Raw genomic sequence first — 18,032 nt, 5'->3', positions numbered from 1 at the left:
ACACACACATCTTATGAACTTTACAATTTTTATAGCTTTACAGTCTTAATCAGCAAAAATTATGGTAGTTAACAAGTGTTAAACTGGCACTAATCACTGACCTGTCAAATTCAACACAACTGCCAGAAGGTAATTTCATCTTCCAAAGGAAGATACAAGTAGCCAGACTTCCTGGACCCACCCACTCTCAACCCCCACCCCTCCAGTCTCTCCCCACACTCTGGAGGGGAGGATTTTAGTGAAATCCTCTCTTGACTGTGAAAATTTCACTAACTGTTTTGTCTAAAGAGCTCAACCAGTGCATGACGTCATGTGACAGCTGATGTCAATCACCGATGGCCACACTCCAGAGTACTGTGGCCCCTGAAGCCAGGCATGCCAGGCACCTGACTTACACGGCATTTGCTTCTCCCAAAAACCTAACCAAGCAGGCATTTTCACTTTCGTTTCTAGATGAGATCAAGTTCTAAGACATAAACTAATATACCAATAAAAACTGCTCTGTAGAAGTGTTGGCACTTACCTGAAAAACCTGATCCCAAAGCCCACCCACCCTCAGTAACCCCAGGTACTTCCACCCGGGGTCCTCATTTAATCTTCGTCAGCATCCCCATGTTACAGAGACACTGAGGCTAACGGGGGTCAAGTGGCTTGCCAGGGACAACCCAACTGGTTAAGAGACCAGGCTCAATTTTAATGCAGGTCCTCTGTGCTGTTTCCACTAAATTGAATAGGCCCCCACCATTCCTGTGTGGGTGTTTGAAAACTTAAAGAAAGGCTGCAGAATCAGGTTCAAGCCTGGGAAATAAACTCAAAAAAAGAGAAGGGTCCTAATAACCTTCAAGATAGAAGATCGGATGATTTAATAACCCCCTAAATAAAACCTTTAAAAAGTACCTCTTTTCCAGCCAGATACATCACCCCATCCTCGCAGCTGCAGGCTATCCGAGTAGGCATTTGCTCCCACCAGGCACTGTGAGCTAGTGTGATAAACACACCCCCACCAGCGAGGAAAGAACTTTAAGGGCATCAAATCCATTCAGGTCTCAAGTTCCTTGACTCCTGGAGACCCAGAGAGAGCTGTGCTGACTATAAGCCATCTCAGGAACTTTTCTATTCCAGTCCTGTTCTAGTGAGGTCTGACGGGTCAGTGTTGGGAGGCCAGCGTGGTCACTGCCCAGCTTTGGAAACAAACCTCAAGTCCCTTGGGGAGCATTCTATCTACCAGTGTCAAGTCCCAGAGTAATCTTATTTTTGGTGTCAATGATTAGGGAAGGAAAAAGCTGTAGATTAAAATAACTTTTCAGGAGCTTCAGTGACTATTTCCTATTTAAAACATGTCTCTCACATCTCTCTGCCTGACCTGCTCTTTCCAGTCCACAATTAGCCAGCTACAGGTCATGGCTGAAGCAGAAAATGAGTCTTCCAGCATTCATTATTCACTATGAACTATCCAAAGACTCTTCAAAGCATACCCTAAAAAGTATACAATAAGAGGGGGAGGGATAAACTAGGAATGTGGGATTAACAGATACACACTAATACTAAAGATAAACACCAAGGACCTACTGTATAGTAGAGGGAACTATATTCAGTGTCTTCTAACAACTTATAATGGAAAAGAACCTGAAAAAGAATCTATCTATCTGAAACAGAACCACTTTGCTGTACACCTGAAACACAGTAAATCAACTACACCTCAATTGAGAAAAAAAAAGAAAATAATTATAATACATGGTACTTCCCTGGACGTCCAGTGGTTAAGACTGCATTTCCATGACTGGGGACGAGCATTCAATCCCTGGTTGGGAATCCCAACTAAGATCCCACATGCCACACACTGCAGCCAAAAATAACCTTTCATTAAACAAAATATATATATGTAACATTTTAAAAACAAAAGTATACAATAAGAGACTTTCCATTTCATGGGTGTGGGATGTGATGTTGGCAGGGCAAAGGGTGCTGGGAAAGCGCCCCATTCCAACCAGACTTGCGACTAGGCCAGGTCACCAAAACTAATGCTGTGCTCTGGGCTACTAACCTGAGTCTGCTCTCTCATTTCTTATCAAATAAGAAATGATACTGGAGTAGACATCTCCAGAGTGTTTCCCAGCTTTCTGTTTGCAAAAATGTGCTTCCGCTAGTGTGACCAGTGAGACAGGATGGCTCCACTCAAGGAATCAAAGAAACCAAAGGCTTACCATTAAAAATACACAAAAATAGTGAACTGTCTGAATACTGGAGCATACATGTGATCCAGGGGCTGACTACTTGAGGAAAGAAGAAAAGGAGAGAAAGGCTGAGGGGAGTGCATAAGAGCAATGGGCAGGTGGTCAGATCATTTCGGTCAGTCCTTGATCACAGGTTTTGCTGATGACCCTGGACTTGGCACCCATCTTGAGGCCCCCTCGGGTCAGCATTCCCAGGAGCTTTAGTTAAAGGAGCAGGCCAGTCTGGGAAGAGAAACTTGCCCTGGGTCATGCACACATGCATAACTGAGACAGGCCTGTGTAAACCACTTAGCCGATTTCCTCAGAGATTAAAACCCCAGCAAACCATAGGAAGCAACAACAGAAAAGAGCTGGATCCAAAGGTCTCCAAGATCTCTTCCAAACCTAAAATCTCATTTAAAAGATCAACTGCAAAGCAAATCCCAGAGAAGCAACTAAACCCTAAAGGGCTGTGAGCTTGTATTTTCTTTAAATACCTATATATACTTGTAAATCAAGTATAATTGATTTACAATATTATAATAGTTTAAAGTATATAACATGGTAGGCTTCCCAGGCGGTGATAGTAGTAAAGAACCCTCCTGCTAATGCAGGAGACACAGAAGACTCAGGTTCGATCCCTGGTTCAGTAAGATCCCCTGGAGGACGGCATGGCAAGCCACTCCAATATTCCTGCCTGGAGAATCCCTTGGACAGTGGAGCCTCGTGGGCTACAGTTTATAGGGTCACAGAGTTGGACACGACTTAAGTGACTTTGACATGTAACATCCTGTTTGTTTCAAGTGTAGAACCTATTGACCTTATATGTACATAAAAAGGGTCACCAAAATAAGTTTAGTTTACATTCATGACCACCCAGAGTTAATTTCTTTTTTCCTTCTGATAAGAGTCTAAGATCTACACTCTTCTTCTGTGATCTTGCATTTTTCAGTCAACTGAGGTAGCACTCACCAAGGTCTACTCATTCAGCAAGTATTTTCTCAACAGAAGCTGTGGGCCAGGCCTTGCCCCGTGAGGGAATGTCACACAGCACCTCCATCTTCATGGCACTTCCTGTCCAGCACAGGTGTGAGTGAGGAATGCCAGAGAAAAAAGACTTCCAGGAGGTTAACTAAGCTCAGTTCCTCTGAGTAAAGGAGTCTGGCGGCAAAGGGAAAGGCCTAGGAGCCGCACGTGAGGCCCTGGAGTGGAGGACACTGGTTTCTTTTAGTGTCGGAACTGGGGAAAGTCTCCTGATTTGGGAAATGTCTAGATTGTTTAACCCTTTAAAAGAGGACACCCTCGCCCTTCCTCTCACACCAGGAAGACTCCTCCTGCATGTCCTCCAAGCACAATGCAGGCCTATGGGCTTCCCGGGTGGTTCAGATGGTAAAGAATCTGCCTGCGATGCAGGAGACCTAGGTTTGATCCCTGGTTCGGGAAGATCCCCTGGAAAAGGGCATGGCAGCCCACTTCAGTATTCTTGCCTGGAGAATCCCATGGACAGAGGAGGGTCTCAAAGAGTCAGGCATGCCTGAGCTACTAACACTACTACTATACTGGCAGAACAGAACCCAGAAGGCAGAAAGTCGATTCCATGAGTACAAAGGTGACAGGAAGAAGGAGAGGGTTAAAAAAAAACCACGTGGCGGGCGTGGAGCACCGAGCATGGAGCATAAACATTCATCTGTAATTGCATGGTGAGGAGGAAATGGCATGGTCACAGGAGTCTCTGAACGCATCTGCTATTGTTCTTGGCAGCTGAGGAGGGTATGGTGCCACGCCTGAGAGTGTCTGTTTGGGAAGTTAGCTACCAGTCATCTTTTTTATAAGCCACTTTTCTTTTACATTCCCCAAACCCCCCAGTTTCTCAGAGGGTGAGCTCTTCCATGTAAAACTATAAACCCTATAGACTCTTTGCTCACGTTTACACCTAGCAATCTATGGACAGCTGCTCTTGGGTTTGCCTCAGTTCCTGGGTGAGGTCACACTGCTGTTTTTACACCGATGAACTTTCATAAGGGGCACGCCCTACCTCCCAGACACACAGGAATCCCAGGCAGCGTGGCTCAGACTGTGTGAAGTCAGCGTGGCCCGGCTCCAGGTTGGAGGGGCTCACAACCCAACTGTCCAAGAATATACAGACCCCTACGAACCTGGACACTGCTTACACCCTTCCTGCCATTTTTGGGGTCTAATTCTGAAATCATATCACAATTAAAGTTTTTTTCTTCCAGTTTTATTGAGATATAATTGACAACAGCACTGTATAAAATACAGCATAATTTCTTGAGTTAAAAATATAACAATAAAGAAAAACCCTAAACAAGTATAAAGCATCTGAGAGTAACTACGAGGGGGGAGCAGGGAGAAAGGGAGAGAGATGGGAGGGCAGAGGGAGGGAGAAGAGGAGAAGGTGAATATGGCCCTATTGCTCCTTCTGTTTGAGCCTAGTGAAGGCAGCTGGTCTAAGGCTTAGGCATACTTAGGTCTGAATCATGGCTCTGCCACATTCTAGCTGTGGGACCAAAGGTGAGTTATTTAACCTGAGTCTCAGTTTTCTCATCTTTTTAAAATGTACAGAACAATATGAACTTTATAGGACTGTTATGAAAATAACAGTCATGTCCGACTCTTCATGACCCATGGCCAGTACAACCCATTATTCAACAACTACTAATTACATGCCTACTGGTGCCCAGCTCTGTACCAAGCACTTAGAACTGGGAGAGACCACTCTGGTCCCAGCCTTTCTGCCTTTTCTTGGTTCTCAGCCTAGTCAAGTCTGTCTTACTCCCTGCCCTTGAATGTGTGGCATTGTTTTGTTTGCATCACAGACCTCTCCAAGAAACAATTGACTCTTTAAAAATTGCAAATAGCCCAGATTCCTAGGTTGAGTGGAGGACAATACATATCCGCATCATGCCAAGACGGGAGTAAAGACTGTCATCACCTCCCCACTGGCGGTCCTGCGGCTCTCATGGGGAGCAGCTCTGACTCCTGACCACTTTGGGGCCCAGCCTCTCTCAGTGGAGGAGGATAAACTTATCAAGTCAACAGGTACCTTCTCTAAGTGAGGTTCCATTCCAAACTCATGAATTCCTACTTTTCATCTCCTTTCCAGCTGAACAGGCAGTGACCTACTGATGTCCCTCAAAGACTGGGATGCTGGGTGCAATTACAGCTGGAACAGGTGCCAGCCTTGTATTGTGTAGGGGATAAAACACCAAGCACCCTCCTTCCTAAGACTACACTTCCCTGGACAAGTTGGCCATACTGCAAATGGAATTCACAAATAGCTTGAGAGAAATGTAGTCTAGGTAAAGACTTCACACGTCTTCCTTCCAGGTTCTGTTCCAACAAAGACATCATATAAAGTATCATGGACCTAAGCAAAGTAGAAAAATCTCCTCCAGGAGAGATTCTTCTACTGCAATCAAGGAGGAACCTATAAGCAAACCAAAGCAGGTCTGCATATGAAAGCACAGGATGAAGCAGTGATTTCCAGGAACTACTGAGCAAGCCATTCGTGGAGCTCAAAAGACACTTTCTGCAAGTCGGGGGCGATGCTCCTGAATTGTATTTTAAAGCATTAGATTAGCAGGTAGGAAAACACCGTCCCAAGATGTCCTTTACATGTGCAAAGCGGAAACCCTGTGATGAATACAGAAACGCCGTCACACAAAGCTAAACCTGCAAAGTCCCAAGAGGGTCAATTCAGGAGCCGCATGAGCCTCAGGTTCGATCCCTGGGTCCAGAAGATCCCCTGAAGGAGGAAATGGCAACCCACTCCAGTAATCTTGCCTGAAGATCCCATGGACAGAGGACCCTGGCAGGCTACAGTCCAAAGGGTCACAAAGAGTCGGACATGACTGAGCAGGCACACGAAATGCCCCACTCAACCCTGAATGGTGCTCTCAAGAAAGTCCATGGGGGATAGCTTCATATTTACAGTCAACATCTGTCAGACATTCCTCGTTTGTGGTACCACAACCTCTAAGTGTTAAAGTAGGTAGAGGTGCTGTGGGAACTCAGAAAGTTCCATCCAACAGCATGATCTGAAATGATGGAAAAGTTCTGTATCTGCATTGTCCAAAATAGGACAAGCCACACATGGCACCTGAGAGTTTGAAATGGGGAACTGAGTTTTAAATTTTATTTCATTTTAAATAATTTAAGTGTACATAGCCTCAGGCAGCTAGTGGAACTCCAGTGGACAGTGTGAAGCTGAACTGCAACGTGGGCAGGTGTCATGAACGAGGGAGGAAAACCCACAAGAAAGCAAAGCAAAATACATCACAGTAAAAAGACAATTGTTCTGGAATAGTGAAAGTGTTACTCACTCAGCTGTGTCCAACTCTTTGTGACACCATGGACTGTAGTCCACCAGGCTCGTTTGTCCATGGGATTTCCCAGGCAAGAATACTGGAGTGGGTAGCCATTCCCTTCTCCAGGGAATCGTCCCAAACCAGGGATCAAACCCGGGTCTCCTGCACTGCAGGTAGAGTCTGGAGTAAGGAAGAGTCTGTTCCTGAAGGAAAGAACCAGAACACTTGTTTCTGGAAGGTTGGGTGCTGCTGTTTTTTGTTTTCTGTTTGTCTGTTTTGTTTATTTGGGTTTTTTGGCCACGTGACGGGGCATGCGGGATCTTAGTTCTTAGCTCCCCAACCAGGAATGGAACCTGTACCCCCTGCAGTGGAAGCTCAGAGTCTTAAGCACTGGAGCACCAGGGAAGTCCCAGGTGCCGTTCTGACCGTAAAAGCACAGCGTGCTGCTTGCGGCCTCATTCTCATGGCACCAGGGTTGACGGGTGCCACGTCAAGGGACGTCTGGCCACGGCACACTGATTCATTCTGGCCACCCTTGGGTTGTATCCCCTACCACACAGGAAGATTTTTTTTTTTTTTCCTAGTGGCAGGATATAGAGCTAGGACTCTATTTCCATTTATATGAAGATTCAGGGACCCGTCTTGCCCAAATTTAGCTTGTAGGCAGCTCTTCTATGCAGCCATCTGTTTGCCGCTCCAATAGCAAAGAAAAAGGAAGCGGGGATGTAACAGCCCCTCAACCTCCTTGGTTCAAGAGATGCCCACTATCGTCTTAAGGAGGGAAAAGCAAATGGGCCAAGCGGAGGGCAGCTGAGGGAGCAAGGGCGACACACAGGACACTGTCAGACAGCGCTGCTAATCCTCCAAGATGTCCTGTGGACAGCAAGGGCCGCCCCCCTCTTCCTCCTCCTCTACTCCCCCTCACTGATTCCCAAAGAACTTCAGGATGCTGAAGTCTCTGAGAAGCCCTGCAGGTGCGAAACTGGCACATGTACACACACAGCAAGGAGACTTGAAGAGAACAGATCTTTAATAATGTTTTAAGTGTGACATTCACTAATTATGAGCAAGTGGGTACATTATATACAGGAACAGATATTTCTTTTCTCATCCATTATTCACTTAGAGACTAGATTGTGTATTCATCAGAGGATATCAGCATACTCAAACCACATTTGTTGAACTCGATATTTCAAACAACCTCTTTGTCCCCAAGGCTACTTGTTAAACAACAACAGAGTACAGCAGAAGGGAATCTAGAGGTATTTTAGAGGACTTCTGGAAAAAAAAAAGGGGGGGTGGCAGAAACAGAACTGGGCAGCAGCCTTGTAAGGATGCAGTACTGTACTAGCTTCTCTCGCAAGCACTTGTGGAAGACAGACATGGATAGATCAAAGTGTGGCATCTACAGGTCAGCCTCACCCCTACCCACTACACCACCCTGCTCCCTGGCCCACTATCTCTCCCCCATGAGTGCCCCGCACTCCCAACCCTCATCCTGTGACCCTATCAAGGCCACCCCACCCAGGAAGCCACTCTAACCACAGCAGCCTCAGAAACCCCTGCACCACCCCATCCATTAGATTTCTCATCACAGCACCTTCTCTGGTTTGGTGTTTCCTGTATTTTTACTCTTGCCTCCCAACAACTCATGTTTTTAAATCTTTTGCTCCAGGAGCTGTCATGAGCCGGATGCTGAGCACCAAGGAGGAGGCTCCCTCCCTTTTCAGCTGATTCTGTCTGGTCCCAGAGCCCACAGCTACAAGACCACATTGAAAACCCACTCTCTTTTGTACATCTTATCAATCTGCATCAAGTTTTGTTTGCTTCTCAAAATGGAATGCATCTGCATGGGCACACAAAAAGCCTTTCTGGTACCAGATACAAAGTCTGATACGCTTCTGTTATCCATCTGCACCATCAAAGAAAACAGCCCTTCAAAGCATGCCCCTCCAATACCCCTGAACACCCGGGGCAGGGTGAACAGCCCCAGCCCAGCGTGTTAATAAGATTAATTGCAGTTGTGATACACATTAAAAGCGTTTCATCTGGGCCTTCCATGACCTCGCTCTTTCAACCGCCCCCCCTCTCAGTTACCAGTCTGCCATACCCTATATGGTTGTACTTTAAAACCGGGTCGCGTGCCAATTGTCAAACAGTCACTCATTTGTTTGGAGCCAGAAAACAAACTTGGAGGTGGACCAGTCTCCCCAGTGTGCCCCAGCTGGAGGTCTCAACCTCAAGGCATACCAGATTACACGGTGTACTTAAAAAATCCCAGTTTGACATGTTTTCAAAGGGAGTCAATTAAGATGCTACCCCTTTCTGAAAGGTGATACATTTCACAACTGGCTTAACTTTCTTTAAATTCTAAGGCAACAAAGAAAGAGATTATGAGAGGCCTCAGAGCCAAGCACAACCAAATCCTGCTAATCAGCTGTGATCATTACAAAAAGAATGTGGCCCTAGATGAGCCAGCACTCCTGCCCTGGCCCAATCCACTGGGAAGCCCATTTCCCTGAGATCTCCATCAGAAGGGACTCAGGTTTCCAAAAGCAGGCGTGGCCTCAAAAACTCGGTTTCCTTGATGATTAAGAGAGCACTGGATCATGGTCCCTTTCAGCAGTAACTTTTCTAAGATTTTGTACCATCTACACCACCACCCTAATCAAATACAATGCTTACAAAGTCCACTGGGCAGTAGGAAAATTAATGGGAAAAACACATATCAGAGGTGGCCAAGAAACCAAGAGGGAAAAGAGACAAGACGCTACAATGGGGAACGTGCCAGAGCATCCGCACTAAATTTTAGATTAAAACCTGCCACTGCTCAAGGCTCTAGAGGTCATCTGACAGCCGTCCATCTCCTTCAACAGCAATTACAGCTGTGGCCCAGTCCCGATTGCGATTACCCCAAGGATACTAGAGACTCAAAGGTCAGAGTTTGGAGGTCAGGTCTGGTGACCACCGTATCCTTGATGAAACTTTTGAACCCTGGCCATAAGGGGAGGTTCCAGAGAAAGGAAATGAGCAGGCTCATTTGGAGGGGCACCAGACAGGAAGCACAAAGGAACATGGCAGCAGGCAGGGAGGAGGCAGGTGGAGCCCATCTGGGCAACTCCAGGCTCCAGCTCCGCCAACATCAGGAATCCGAAAACCAGGGGCACGGACTGCAAACCAACGGGGCTGTCACCCTGAAAACAAATTTCACCTGCCAGCTGAAAGCAAATTTGAACAGAAGACGGGCAGTCCCAAGCAAATAAGAAATGTCTGTAGACAAGCACTCCAAGGAAAACTGTCAGAAGCAAGCTTGGTATCCTCTTCCCTGCCAATTATCATAAGGAGTCTAAGCTGCCGTCATAGTATAATAGAATTAAAAAGCAATTTAGGTTCTCCACGTTCAGGTGACATAGAGCTTAAAAATGTAGATGATGACACCTTCTTCAAGTTGATAATGTCCAGGGAGACAGTCACATACAGCTCCTGGAAGGGATGGATTTCTACATCTTCAGTTCTTACTCGGTGTAGCCTTGCTAATGCACCAGTTAAAAACATATTTGCAAAGCTCGCTCTCAACCAACTGAGGTGCGGAGATGGCAGCACAGGCGTAGGGAGAGAATTGGCAGTCCTTCCAAGTCACATGTCCAGACTGAACTTTTGGGGGGGGGGGGGGCAGGGCGTGTTGGGGGGAGCCTGCCTCGTGGTACACGGAGCATGTGGGATCTTAGCTCCCCGACCAGCAACTGAACCTGTGCCCCTTGCAATGGAAGTGCAGAGTCTTAACCACTGCACACTGCACCACCAGGGAATTCCCCAGACTCTGAACAATTTTTTAACATACAAGTGGAAAGTCTGAAGGAGCCCATGCAGAGTTAAGCTGTTTTATATCACCCATGCTCCTATTAATTCAATCCACTGCCTCGGCCTGAATTCTCCTCCCCTCCATGCTCCACTGCACTCAAGATGGTTCTTCTGATTAAGCCTCTTCATAGCCCTTAAAAGGCACGGCTGAAGTACCTAATGTACAAAGCCTCATTCTTCTCTATCTGTGTATTCTTCACGAGCAATACATGACACCCTCCACTCTCAGAAGGACAATGATCTGTGCAGAAAACGGGCACATGAAGAATATTTACAGATTCAGCTCCACCTTAACTGCCCACGTATTGGTTTTCTCTGAGGAATCGCCTTCCTCCTTCCTACCAAGGAGGTGACAGTACTCTGGAGGAATTAAAAGAAAAGTTAGAGCAATTCATACATAAATCTGGGAGATAAGTGCCTTGAAGAGTCTCACATGAGCCATCTTTTTTTTAATTTACTTATTTATATTTTGGCTGTGCTGGGTTCTCATTACCGTGTGCAGGCTTTCTCCAGCTGCAGTGAGCGGGGCCTGCTCTCTAGCTGCAGTGCTCAGGTTTCTCACTGCAGTGGCTTCTCCTGTTTTGGAACATGGGCTCTGGAGTGTGGGCTCAGTAGTTGTAGCGCGTGGGCTTACATGCCCTGCAGCATGCGGCATCTGCCCAGACCAGGGATCAAACCCATGGTCCCCATTTGCAGGAGGATTCTTAACCACTGGACCACCAGCAAAGTTCCAGCAATTTCTAAAGATACACTTTTGCACAGGAATTGCTCCTTGCCCTCCTGCTTGGTTGTGGATAAGCTGAGAAACATCAAGGTCATCACGAGAACCTCAAGGCTTGGGGTGAGTTGGGAGACACCAAAAGAAAGACCAGAAGGGGAGAGACTAGGAAGACAGACCCCCTGCCAGGAGAATAGGCAAGGGCCTGGAGGCCCTGGCCCATGCTTCCCACCCCACGAGCCCAGCCAGGAATCCCAGACACCATGCTCTGAAGGTTCAGGCAGTGCTGAAACAAACACTTTAACTTTATACTGAGAGTGTGAAAGTCACTCAGTCGTGTCCAACTCTTTGCAACCCCATGGACTATACAGTTCATGGAATTCTCCAGGCCAGAATACTGGAGTGGGTTAGACCTTCCCTTCTCCAGGGGATCTTCCCCACCCAGGAATCGAACAAGGGCCTCTTGCATTGTATGCGGATTCTTTACCAACTGAGCTATGAGGGAAGCCCTTATACTGAGAACGGGAAGAAAAATCTCAATATACCCCGCCCCATTTTGCTTCCCTATTCTCTCTGTTCTTATTCCAAAGCCAGACGGGCAAAATTAGCCAACCTGAAACCCTGGAAGGCTGCTGGAGGTGGTGGCAGCTGCATCACCCAGGTCAGACCCCCCACCACACCCTTCACACCCGACTCAGAACTCACTTATAATAACTTGTTTTCAGGAATCATTCTTATCCCTATTCTGCAAATAGGAAAATGGAGGTTTGGAAGAATTCACATGGCGAGGGCATGAGTTAGTGCAGGGCCTGAGGTCACAGCAGGTCTGTCTGACTCAAAGCCCATTCAGCCAAGATGGGAGGAGAAGGAGGGAAGGGACCGTGGAGGAGGTGAAAGCGCGTGGACAGACCATCAGGTTTGTGCATCGCTAGCTTCCAGAGGGGGAGGGGGTTGATACACAACCTATTTTGGAGGGTGAGGTACTAACACAACTAGCAATTACCAGGGGCACTGGTCACCTGGCTGAGTCTATAGAAAATTAGTTAAAAATCACAAACTACATGCCCAGTGTTAGGGAAATGGCTAAATGCGCTCATATACCTTAAGAGTAGACCATACAGAAGCTCTTAACATGATGCTTACAGAGATATATTAATGGAAGACAAAACAAAACAAAAAATCAGGAGAAACCGCACATCCAATGTAACAAGCCATGTGCCTGAAGACAAGAAGGAAATATTTCAAAATGCTAAGTGTTTATGTTTGATTGGTAAGATTTAAGGCTTTAATTCTCTTTCTGTACAAAATTTTCAAAAACTTCTCTGGTCTGTATGGCTGTTAATTGGGGTGGAAAGTGTGTTGAAAATGTTAGTTGCTCTGTCGTGTCTGACTCTTTGTGACCCCATGGACTGTAGTCCGTCAGGCTCCCCCGTCCATGGGATTCTTCCAGGGGTGGAGGTGGGGAGTAAAACCTAGTGGGGGAGGGGCGAGGCGTTCATGTATTTAAAAAAAATTTTTAAAAACAGCCAAGGAAACAGTAAACACAAAGCAGTCCGGCACCCTGGCAGAGTAACTGAACTCTGATGTGCCGCCACTCCTGGCAGGCGAGCCACCCCTGGGGAAACGACTCTGACACTGAGAACAGAGGCACTAAAGCAACCGAGCTCACGCCTGCAGCCAAATGCACTTCAGAGGTCAACGTATGGAAGCTGCCTGAAGAGAACAAACCAGAGATCTAGGTGAAAATAAGGCACGGCGGTCTGCAAAATAAAGAAGCTTCTTCCAGCTATTTAAAAAACCACCACCACCACAACCTGCTATTGCAAAGGACTGACCAAAGGAAAGGAAAAGTAGCTTTTTAAACATCACCCTATTAGTCCAATTTATAAATAAAAGCTACATTCCAGTCGCCCTGGAAACTGAATAGCCATTGGCAGTGGGGGGTAATTTACAAGCAACTCGGATTTTCTTTGTTGTGCAGGAATGTTTCTGTCACTTCCAAGACCTGAGGGCTCACACACCCTCTGGCTCTGCTTTCCTCTCTGTGAGCACAGGAAGTCCAAGGCCTGGAGGAAGCGCCCTCCCGCCCCACCTTTCCTCAGTGCTAGGGGTCAGCAGCCTGGCCGCCCAGCCACCCCCACACCCGGAGCCAGATGGGGGAGGCAAGGGCGGGTGGAGGTGCTGCTCAGCTAGGAGCTATGGACTATAAAGTAAAAGGCTTGATGTGAAGGGGAAGAAAGAAGAGAAACTGAATTTAATGAATGTGTTGGCATTAGGGGTCTGAAACAAACATGTGGATCAAAGTTGTGTGGACCTCACTAAACTGAAGATCTGGACAGGAAGCAAAGAGCAGACACTCAAAGTGGAGGGTCAATGCCAGTATTCAACACAGGATATAGGCCGGCTTAGAGCTGCATCCTTGTCCCCACGTGGGGCACCGCCTGAAACAACAGTGTCCCTGAGGGCACAGGGAACTGCTGCATCCGTCTAAGGAGACGTGAAGACAGCGACCACACCACATCACAATGTACAAGCTCTGGGCCAGACCCCTGGCGCAAAGATTGCTTCACCTTTTCACCCCTTCACTTGGGCCACTGATGTGTGCATCACCCCCCAGCCCACCCCAACACCGAACAAAACAAAACTCTTCAAACAGCTACTTAAAGAAAGTCCTAGAAAAGAAACGTGAATATTTAGATTTGAAAGACGTTAGCGGAATGCCCTGGAGGTCCAGTGGTTAGGACTCCACGCTTTCACTGCTAAGGGTCCGGGTTCAATCCCTGGTTGGGGAACTAAAATCCCACAAGCCATGCGGTGCAGCCAAAATAAAGATGCTGGCTTCCCAAAGTTAAATAGGCCGCTTTCAACTCCTGACTATATATAAAGTCAATTCTAGGTATGAAGCAAGTTTTTCTAGGGTGAGTGGGACATGTATATTTCTTTCAATTTAGGACATAAGGAAGTTAGGGACAATTTTTTTTTTCCTTCTAAAACATCAAAATCCCCCAATCACCAAGTTTTCTGAGGCTCCATGCCAGATTTAAAAAAGAAAAAAAAAAAAAAAAGAAGAACTGGAGGATTGATAAATGACCCAGTCTTGCAGGCTGATGCGTGTGATGCTCATTTAAAGAAACAGAACACTGGCCAGCTTACTAAACACAGGTTAGAGCTCATGGAACCCTCAAAAGCCCTGAGGTAGAAAGTTTAACCCCACTATACAGAGGCATAGACCCAGGCAAAGGTCACAGAGGTAGCATGTGAACACAAATCCTGGCCAGATCCCAAACCATGTCCTTTCTATGCGTACCAAATGACTTCTAGAGTCTAGGAGAAAAATCTGTTGCCAACTAGCTGGGTGACTTTAAGAAAGTACATAACCTTTCCAGGTGTCATTTTCTTATCACTTAAAAGGGAGAGAAGGCATCCTCTCTCTACCCTGTGAGAAGGGGGAGCAGTGAGTCTGGAAGGAGAAAGTGGGCATGCGTGCACAGTCAGCCCCTCCCTCTGTCCTCAGTGGGGGCCAGCATCCTGCTCTGACCCTGTAGGGGGGTCTTCAGCAGTACAGCACAGGAGGTCAGCCTCAGGAAGGCCCCTTGCCCACAGGGATAAGCTACATTATCCGTATCGGCTCCAAACCAGCAGTGAAGGTAAATTTTGGTCTCTATCCTTCTCAATCTGGTCTTCTCAACTGATTCAGAATTCAATGGGATGAAGTCTGGTCCTGTAAAATGGAACATGTCTAAGACAGAAATTCTATTGGCCTAAAATAGAAGTTATAACCCCCTTGTCTCAAGGAACTGTGCTGTGCTTAGTCAGTGGCACGACTGACCCTTTGCGACCCCACAGACTATAGCCCTTTTCATACTGTTCATAGCGTTCTCAGTATGAAAAAGGCTATAATCCATGACATTGCAAAGAGTTCTACACAAATCTCATTGTCTCATTGGAAGGACTGATGCTGAAGCTGAAACTCCAATACTTTGGCCACCTGATGTGAAGAACTGAATCACTGGAAAAGACCCTGATGCTGGGAAAGATTGAAGGCAGGAGGAAAAGGGGACGTCAGAGCAGGAGATGGTTGGATGGCATCACCGACTCAATGGACATGAGTTTGAGTAAACTCTAGGAGTTGGCGATGGACAGGGAAGCGTGTCTTGCTGCAGTCCATGGGGTCAAAAAGATTCAGATACAACTGAGCAACTGAACTGAACTGGACTACAGCCCACCAGGCTCCTCTGTCCGTGGGGATTTTCTCCAGGCATGAATACTGGAGTGGGTTGCCATGCCCTCCTCCAGGGGATCTTCCCAACCCAGGGATTGAACCCAGGTCTCCTGCATTGCTTCCCTGGTGGCTCAGGTTAAAGCATCTGCCTGCAATGCGGGAGACCTGGGTTCGATCCCTGGGTTGGGAAGATCCCCTGGAGAAGGAAATGGCAACCCACTCCACTATTCTTGCCTGGAGAATCCCATGGACGGAGGAACCTGGTGGGCTACAGTCCAAGGGGGTCACAAAGAGTCAGACAGGACTGACTTCACTCACTCACTCAGATTCTCAGATTCTTTACCGTCTGAGCCACCAGGGAAGCCTCTCAAGGAACTAGTGATAGAAAATACAAACACATCCCACATGCCAACTAAAAAACATTTCCAGATACTTAACAAATGGAATCTGTTTACTAAGTACAAATATTTTCATAAAAATAAATGTCATTTCCCAATCAAAGCAAGTAAAAGGTATTTTTGAAAGCACATTGTTTTAAAAACAAAACACACCTTACTACTGTCCAAAGCCATATAGAGGGCTCAGGCAGAGGAGGAGGGGCAAGCAGTAGCTGTCTCTGCCACACCCCTCTTCCAGGCAAAGGTCTTCTCCTACCACATCCTGACCTTGTCAACATGTCTGAGCCACTCCCATTTCAACTAGTTTCTCTCCCACTCTCTTTTCTGTCCCCACTTCCTTCTTGATAAGACTCTTTGTCAAGACTGCCAACAAATACTTTCTATATGCTTAGCCAATGGACCAATTTTAGCATTCAACAAATATCTGTTCAGCACCTAAATATTTGAGAGCCTACTGGTGGCTCAGACAGTAAAGAACCTGCCTGCAATGCAAGAGACCTGGGTTCAATCCCTGAGCTGGGGCAGATCCCCTGAGAAGGGCATAGCTACCCACTGCAGTATTCTTGCCTGGAGAATTCCATCGACAGAGGAGCCTGGTGGGCTTCTGTCCATGGGTCACAAAGAATTAGACACGACTGAGTGCCTAACACTTTCACTAAATATTTAACCAACAGCTGTGTGAGGCACTGATGACAGTGAGCAGAGCACAGGGTGTGCCCTTCAGGGGAGGCTGGGACAGGACGAGTGGTACTAGTGGAAGTTAGTGTCAGAGCGGTCAGAAATGAGTGCAGGAGAGAAAAATCTCAGGACGGCTTCCTGGAGGAGGTGAGATCTAAGCCAGAACCCGCCTCAGGCGTTTGTAAATTCTGCTTCCCCATCAAACTTGTTATGGAGAGCTCTTAAAACCAGGGAGGAGGAGCTGGAGAATCTACTGGAAGGCTTTTGAAAACCAGAGCGCCCAGCTCAAATCAGCTAATTTTAGACAAAGAAAAAATACTTTAGCATACTGCTAAAGAGTATTTTTAGAGTCTGTTTCAGTTAACTACTTTGATTTCTCAGTAGTTAGAGAAAGAAGAAAAATAGATTTCAAATTTGTAACAAGTAAAAAGTTGTTTTTCCTCTTTTGAGTCCCATTTCTTTCATCCTAAAACAGAAAATACACAATTGACATTAGGCATTCTGTAACTAATTCCATTCAATGCCTGAATACCATAATCAAGTGCTTAGCACTTGGGGAAGAAAGTTGACTACGGCCTAGATTTTCTCACTGCATATCTTGTAAAACACATATGAACAATCGGCAATCAATCTGGACAAAATGCCAAGTTTTCCTTCCATTCTCAATACCACCCAACAAGGGGCTTAAATGCGTTTCAAAACCTGAGAGCAGCTGTAGGTTTACCCTAGGCTCGTAAAACTTAAAAACTAGCTCAGCCTAAGACCAAACCAAATTCCAAAGTTAAGGATGGGATGTTCCAGAAAGCTCAGCTTTCACAATGCACAATGGCACCTGCTTATTTTCTGCACAAATACTTGGGGTTTTCAGCTGTATCACCCAGTGCCCTGCAGCTCCTTCTTCAGATCTGTTACTATTAATAACTCAGCCCACTTCCCTGAAAACAACCCCCAAGAACTAGACAGATTTCCCCCTCATCCTTGCATTTCTGCAGGTCCCCATGTCTGCAAGGAAAAAGTAACCCACTTTCAGGTGGCCACTGCTGTTCGTACTGATTCAGCATTTTCCCCATTCCTTCAACAGAAATTAATGAGAGCCAGCACTGTGCAAGGTGCTTGGGAGAAGATTCAAAGACCAGGAGGAGCTCGCTGCGGGGGAAGGGACAGAGTGGCTGGCTGTGCAGGCTGGTTTCTCTGTCATGAATTCCCACTTGGCAAATACTTACTGTACAGTTACATGTTCAGGTACTGGTTCTGGTGCAAGCCCTGCCCTCGGTGAGTTTAATCTCACCCTTCTGTGTAGGGAGTGAGTTTCACTTTTTGCAGAATCATCTCTAAACTGCAGACATGATGACATCCTACCCCTTCATACTTAAGCATGAATCTCTCAAGAATAAGGCCATTCTGCCGCATAATCAAAACATTCTTATTATCATACCTAAGAAAATCAATAATTTCATATCATTATCCAGTATCAAGTCCATATTCAGAGTTACTTATTTGTCCCACAAATATCTTTTATAGCTGTTTTTGATCCAATCAAGGTTCTTATCTTGGGTTTGTCATTTCCATTTGGACTTATTTTCATAACACTCTGAGATCAATACAACTTCTCTA

The 18,032-nt window shown here is 46.4% G+C and overlaps 1 protein-coding gene across 2 annotated transcripts in view; it reads right to left on the bottom strand.

Annotated features, from left to right (window-relative positions):
* Window positions 1–18,032, bottom strand: part of RASSF3 (Ras association domain family member 3) — a 148,581-nt gene that overhangs the window by 9,675 nt on the left and 120,874 nt on the right. The window lies entirely within an intron of this gene.

This window comes from Bubalus kerabau, chromosome 1 (genome assembly GCF_029407905.1).
Source record: "Bubalus kerabau isolate K-KA32 ecotype Philippines breed swamp buffalo chromosome 1, PCC_UOA_SB_1v2, whole genome shotgun sequence".
Classification (NCBI taxonomy): domain Eukaryota; kingdom Metazoa; phylum Chordata; class Mammalia; order Artiodactyla; family Bovidae; genus Bubalus; species Bubalus kerabau.
Note: the sequence above shows the minus strand (reverse complement) of the source record. Positions and strands in the feature narration are given on the sequence as shown.